This window comes from Diabrotica virgifera, chromosome 1 (assembly GCF_917563875.1).
Source record: "Diabrotica virgifera virgifera chromosome 1, PGI_DIABVI_V3a".
Lineage (NCBI taxonomy): Eukaryota > Metazoa > Arthropoda > Insecta > Coleoptera > Chrysomelidae > Diabrotica > Diabrotica virgifera.
Genome location: NC_065443.1, coordinates 316,064,825 through 316,072,076, shown reverse-complemented (window position 1 = coordinate 316,072,076; position 7,252 = coordinate 316,064,825). Strand labels below are relative to the sequence as shown.

Sequence of the window (7,252 nt, the reverse complement as noted above, 5' to 3'; positions counted from 1 at the left end):
GTATAGAAGAAAAGAGGACCACCACGAAAAAAAGTGGCTAAAAGCGTGTAAGGAAGACCTGGAAACAATCGGGATAACAAATTGGAGAACTGTGCCCATGGAATGAGAAAACAGTACCAAAATTCAAACCCATGGGCCTTTACGGCCTGTTGAGGGCATAAATGTGGTGCATGCATGTTTAACAGCGGGAAATGCATGCCTAGATCACATTTACATGGTCGAACAACTAATAGAAAAAAGAATGGCAAAAAATAGATCCATCCATCTGGCTTTTGTAGATATTAAGAAGGCATATGACTAGATACCTAGAACCAAGCTATGGGAAGCAATGGAAGATATCGAAGTTTCACAAATATTAATAAAAGTAGTAAAATCACTCTACAAGACTAATAAAATAGCTGTAAAAACGGGCAATACAATATCTTCTTCTTCCTTAAGTGCCGTCTCCGAGACGGAGGTCGGCAATCATCATAGTTATTCGGACGTTAGAGACGGCTGCTCTGAAAAGTTCATTTGATGTACATCCGTACCATTCTCTCAGGTTGCGCAGCCACGATATTCTGCGTCTTCCTATGCTTCTTTTTCCTTGAATCTTTCCCTGAATAATCAATTGGAGCAAGTTGTATCTCTCTCCACGTGTAATATGTCCGAGATATTCTAATTTTGTTGTTTTGATGGTCAAAATTCATTCATTCATTCATTTATATGAATATGCAGTTCATTTAAGACGACAAAGGGGCTACTACCGGGTTGCTCCACATCCCCTACCCTGTTAAAAATATTCCTGGAAAAAAATCCTGAAACCATGAAAAAAAAGTGGGAAGGAATAGATATACCAGTAAGGAACGAATATAGTCGAGAAATTTTTTATTTTAATCAGATCAGATCAGGGTCTTTAAACGGCTTTAATAGTCGAGGAAATGAAGCATTTTGGCTCGCAATTTTTTCGTCTAGCATGGATTTTCTTGAAATTTTCACAGAAAGTAGGGAATAGTCCAAGGATCATTTTCTATATCATGCCGCTGTACGTTAAAACCTTGGGGGTGGTTGCCACCCCATCTCGGGGGAGGGGAATTTTTTATTAAATTTTAACCATGTAATTAGATGTAAAACGTAATTCTAAGAAAAAAATGTGTGTTACATTTTTTTTGTAAAACTAATATTTTTTGAGTTATTCGCGGTTGAAAGTAACAGTTTTTCGATGAAAAGATCCACTTTTTTAGGCAGTTTTTTGAGAATAACTCGAAAAATATGCATTTAATCAAAAAAAAAAAATGTAGCTATCGAAATTATGTCTTTTAGTAACACAAACCAAATTATTTTTCTATAATATTTTTCCGACCAATACAAACCGAGATACGGCATGTTAAAAGTTAGCTTTTTCCGTCAAATGTATAATTTGAATTATTGAAAGCCAATAATTGGCTTAATTATTAACGGGAACACTTTGCATTTTTTTAAGGATACAATTAGACCTTTCAAAAGAAAAAAAAGTTTCTAGCATAAAAATTGAGTGACATGATCAAAAAAGTTCGGTACCTGCTTTTATTTGTGAAAAAATCAGTGAAAACAACCCCCTAACTACCCTCCTAATTAACAATTGATCTTCACCTTTCTGTAGTTTCTTTTATATTTGTATTATCAATACACCCAAGAAGTTTGACCTATTTAAAAGCCCTAGTTTTAGAAAAATTGGAGTTTAAAGAAAAATTGATTTTTTGCAATTTCGTATTTTTCACCATTTTCTTCAAAATATCTCCGAAAATACTAGAGATACGAAAAAAATGATACACTACTAAATTATAGCTTTTTTCATAAATAATATCTCCTTGTGCATATATTTTCATTACAGTAAATAGTTAGCGAGATATAGCTGTTTAAAACATATATTTACGAGCAAACACCCCCTTATCAAGCCCTTTAAACCCACCCCAATTAAAAACTAAGGGATCTAACGGAATTTAATTTACATAGTCTTATAGCTCTTCAAAAATCCTACAAAATCATTTTTGAAAAACTTTTTATCGTCAAAAATAAAGGAGCTATGTTTATAAAACGAATGTTTTTTTTTCGAAAAATTCGAATAGTCCGCTTATAGAGCTAAATAGTCCGCTAAAAATACATTTTCAATGTATATAATACCACAGAACTAGTTCATATACTGGAAGATGACTCAAAAACTATTTGTATTTGCATATATTTGTAAATTCCTATTTTTGTGTAAATAAATGTTTTTGTAATTCTTTAATTCTACTTTTTTTTTCTGTATAGATATATTAAATTATCTACTTATAAAAATTGCAATGTTATTAAGGGTGGTTTTTAAGGGTTGAAATATGATATTATATCCTTTAGCATAAAACAATCATTATTTAACCAATCAAAACCAAATTTTACCCATATTAAGGTTTACAATGTTTGTATATAATTTTTGAAAATAAAGGGTAGTTTACACCCCAAAAAATAATCAACGTCCTTAAACATGATATAGAATATGAAGTATAGGATGAGATGATCCTAATCTCAAATTATGTAAATCGATGCAAGCCGAAATTATTCTTTTAGGATAAGTCAATTTTTTATATATAGCTCCAACAAGGGTGATTGTTAGGGTTGAAATATTATGATATTATATCTTAAAGCATAAAACAATCATTATGTAACTAATAAGATGCACATATTGACAATATTAAAGTTTAAAATGTTATTTTATAATTTTTTACAATTAGGGGTAGTTTTCTTCCTTAAAAAACCAAAAGCGTACAACGGCTCAATATAGAAAATGAACTAGAGGGTGTAATGAGCCTAATCCCAAATTTTTGTTACAAATCGATGCTGGACGAAAAAATTGCGAGGTTTTGCCATTTTTTCAGTTTCATTTCCTCGACTAATATCTGTATACCGTAAGTTTTGCTGACGACCAAATAGTGATCGGACAAGACGAAGATGACCTCAGCTTTATGATGAGAAAACTGGAACAGGAATATACAAAGAATGGGATGGAAATAAATCTAAAGAAAACTGAATATCTAACAATGGAGAATACAGAAATAAAACAGCTGCAAATAGACGAAGGTAAACAAAGCAAAGGAACAACTGAAGAAGATAAAAAAATAGATTAGGGCAGACAAGAGACTGCATACGAAAATTGAACCCGGTACTGTCTGATAAGAACATCAATCATCAGTATAAAAACCAAAAGAGGAATATACTCGTATAATACCATGACAAGGAGTATCCTCACTTATGGGTGTGAAAATTGGAAAATAAATAAGAAACTCAAAAATAAAATACGAGCAACCTGAGAGATCAAATTCCTAAGGAGAAACTGTAAAGTAACAAGATGAGATAGAATAAATAACCTAGAGATTAAGAAAAGAATGAAGAATGGGAATAAACTCAGAAATAATAGACTACATCAAACAGAAGAGATTAACCTGAAGTCAAGCCCGATAGGAAGAAGGAAGAGATGTAGACCCCGAAGATCTTTCAGAGATGAAGTGGAGAAAGCAATGGAAAGAAGAAATCTACAGGAAGGGGACTGACAAAACAGAAATAACTGGAGAGAACGCTCGACTGAAGGAATACAGTGAAAACTATGGAAATTGTTAGTATTTATATAAAATATTTTTGGCATAAGTGCACTATTATTTCGACTATTTCACTCATCTTAAAATTTTCACATAATCTGACCAATCACAAACCAAAGACAGCTTGTGTTATCGCGAAAATTCCACACCTGTAATTTTGAACCAATCAAAATACGTTATTTTGACAGATCACCATGGCAACGGAGGTATTTTATCGGAAATTTTTTGCTCGTGGGGTACCCAACAGCGAATTATAGTGGAAATTTTTTGACGTTTACAATAACAGAACATTTTTGACAGACTGGTTTTTATTTGTTTACATAATTTAGTTTTGATTCATTTTAGTTACAAAGCTAAGATGTTTTCTATATTCTTCGGACACCTCCTCTCTTCTTAATGGCGAAAATGCAGGACTTTGAATGTTTTCAATTAAGTTTCTATGTCTAATAAAATATATATAATATTTAGACACTAATTTATTTACCTTTTTCCCATTCAGTACTTTCAATTTTGCGTAGTTTAGTTTTAAAAACGCCAAAAAATAATTTTCTATCACTTGTAGTTACTCAAAACTTATGTAAAATTGAAGAATATACTATTTTCTATCTTGAAATGGTATTCCCATGCAACTACAATGAGTAGAAATTACGAATTTGAAAGCCTAAATAATTGCTGACAAAGCTATGGCGCGCTATTAATCTGTTCATGCAGCTTTGGATTTTCAAATGCAAATTTGGTGTGGAATTTTCTTACCGAATACCACGCGAAGTCAAATTAATATCCGGAAATTTTTTTTGATCATGAATATTTTTAGAAAATTTCCCTCGTCTGCGACTCGGGAAATTTTCAAAATATTCATGATCTCAAAAAAATTTCCGGAAATAATTTGACCTCTAGTGGTATTACTAGTGAAAACACCAACTGTTTCAATCCTGATTGGTCTATCAGCTTCGTGTTTTCAACGACGTAACCATGGATACCGATCGCAAAGCAAAGTTTGACGTTTGCCAAAAAAAATATTGTAGCTGTATACGTCAAAATGAGTCGTCTCGGTGGTACTTAAAACGAAGTTATAAACCAAAACATTGAAGAAAATATACCGAGTAACAAGAAAATCTAAATCTTATATATGGAGACAATTTATGATGTTCTGTGTGGATCGCAACTACAAATTAGATGCAGAAAATAACAACGAAAGACGCATTCATTCTGAAAGACTGGGCCTTCAACATGCGAAAAATTGATGGTAGTAATAAATATTTCATGATTATGACTAATTGTGAATTATTCAAAAAATGGGCAGATTTGGGTTACCTAGATCAAATGTATTATTATTAAATTCCTTCCTCTCATTCTACTGAATTTTTGACCTATCACTTTGTTCGTGAAATAGTCTAATAAAATACCACTCGTGATTTAATTTATCTTATAAGTCTGTCTTTTATTTCTAAACTCAACTGAGTTGCTTAAAGAAAACACCACTCGTCCTACGGACTCGTGGTGTTTTCAAGCAACTCAGTTTCGTTTAGAAGTAAATCGACAGACTTATCGCGAAAATTGAATCACTAGTGGTATTACTATTGACTATAAATGTTTTCGATAAATTTTGTTTTTCAGTGACTAAGCATTGAGCTAATTTGGTCCAAGAATTTATTTTTTATTTAACAGATATAATATCTAAATTGAATGTTTTTTAAAGGTTGCAACGTTGCAACACATCGTCTGATATCTAATGTTTACAAATCTCGTGGTAGACAGATAGGTACAAATCAACATTTTACACAATATTAATTAGAATCCGTCTGAGGTACAAATGATCAGAAATTTCCAAAGCCTCGTATCTAATCTTCGTTAAAAAATATTGAAAACATAAATATAATAATGGTGACACTTTTTTTGTTTAGGATTATCCTTTAATTACATGGGATTAGCAGATATAAATTAAAACAGACATTAAAAATATATGCGTTCAGATTCTGATTGAAATTGCAAGTAAAAAACTTTCCACGATGAAAATGAATAAACATTTTAAATTTTTTTTAATTTATATATTTACTCTATCTGGTGTACGAAGGGAACCATCATCGCTGGAAATTTACCGCCGTAGCAGATGGGATGTGAATTATAAATTGTGAAATTCCCTTATCTTCCTATAATCTCAGAATCCGAATGGCTTGCATTTTTAGAAGTAGTCCAGAGAAATAAGGTTTTTGTCGGGACACTTGAGCAGGCAGGTAACAAATGGGTTTTTTTGGTACTATATACCTAATACATTATAAATACAAAAATGCCCGTCACAGTTCGGACGAGAATTTTAGTTATTAACAAATAAGCGTCAAAAATGGCAGTTTTTTCGTTTAAATCGCTACAGGTAAAAATAGGGTAATTAAATATCTTATTTATAATATTCTTCTTTTTGTAGGTGAGCCAATGCTTCAAACGGCAGTTTTTTAATTTTGGTCCGATCATTTTTTGTTTCGAAAAATGCAAAATAAGACTAAAATTTGGAAAATAAAAAATTTGCTATAACTTTTGCGAAAATTAACTTAAGACTTTGATATTGCATGAAAAGTTGAGACAACCAGTACATATCATGCACAAAAAATTTCAAGACGATTCGTCAATTAGTTTAAATTTTATTCAATTTGTTTATGCCAATTTTGCATTGTTATTGTTCAGAAAATAATAATGATACAGCAATTCTGTGGAAGCCACATGAAAGAAGAACATTTATATTTTCACAGCCTTTAATAAAATCCATAAAAAGTCATTTTTATCATTCCGAAAATATTTTACTAAAGTAGAGTCATTTTTGGCTTAAAAACAATTTGAATAGCTTTGTTAATATTGACTGTAGAGTAAATCTACTTTGGGATATCAAAAGCTGGTAATTTTACACGAATTTTCAAAAAAAACCTTTTCTCCTAGTTTAATTGTGGTCAAAGTTAGCCACTTTTATTATTTAATTCGCAGTTACTTCGATATACATAAAATTCTCCTGTAACAGTGTTAGTTACCATACTCCTCCGAAACGGCTTGACCGATTTTTATGACATTTTACACGTATATCCTGCAGGACTGAGAATAGGTTTTAATCCATTTTTCATACCAATAATTTATAAGGGGGGTTGCCCCCTGACATTTTTTTTTATTTTTTTGGACCAAATTGTCTACCTTAATTGTATATGGTGTAGAATTGAAAAATACATACAACCCTTAATTTTCAATCTTCCATCACCAACCCCTATTTTTTAATAGCCATCTATATATTTACATCTATAACATTCTCCTGTAACAGTGTTAGTTGCCATACTCCTCCGAGACCGCTTGACCGATTTTTATGAAATTATATATGTATATTCTGTAGGTCTTAGAATCGGCCATAATCTATTTTTCATATCCCTGAGTGATAAGAGGGTTTTCCCTAACATTTTGTAATGTTAGGTGGGTATATGTGTACATAACGTACTCTACAAGACTACGAGTACATAAAAATTAAAAAAAAATGATGATCAAAATCCATCAACAAGCTCCGGAGATATTAATTGCAGCATATGTTTGAAGACTCAATTTCATTTTTTGAGTTCATGGATTTTAATAATTCCCCTCCAAGTAATAAATCTTTATTAACCATAAAAATAAAAATGTATACCATTTTAAAA

At 31.4% G+C, this 7,252-nt stretch overlaps 1 protein-coding gene across 1 annotated transcript in view; it reads right to left on the bottom strand.

Annotated features, from left to right (window-relative positions):
- The window catches only part of LOC126879253 (cuticle protein 6-like), a 189,263-nt gene that overhangs the window by 110,765 nt on the left and 71,246 nt on the right, over positions 1-7,252 (bottom strand). The window lies entirely within an intron of this gene.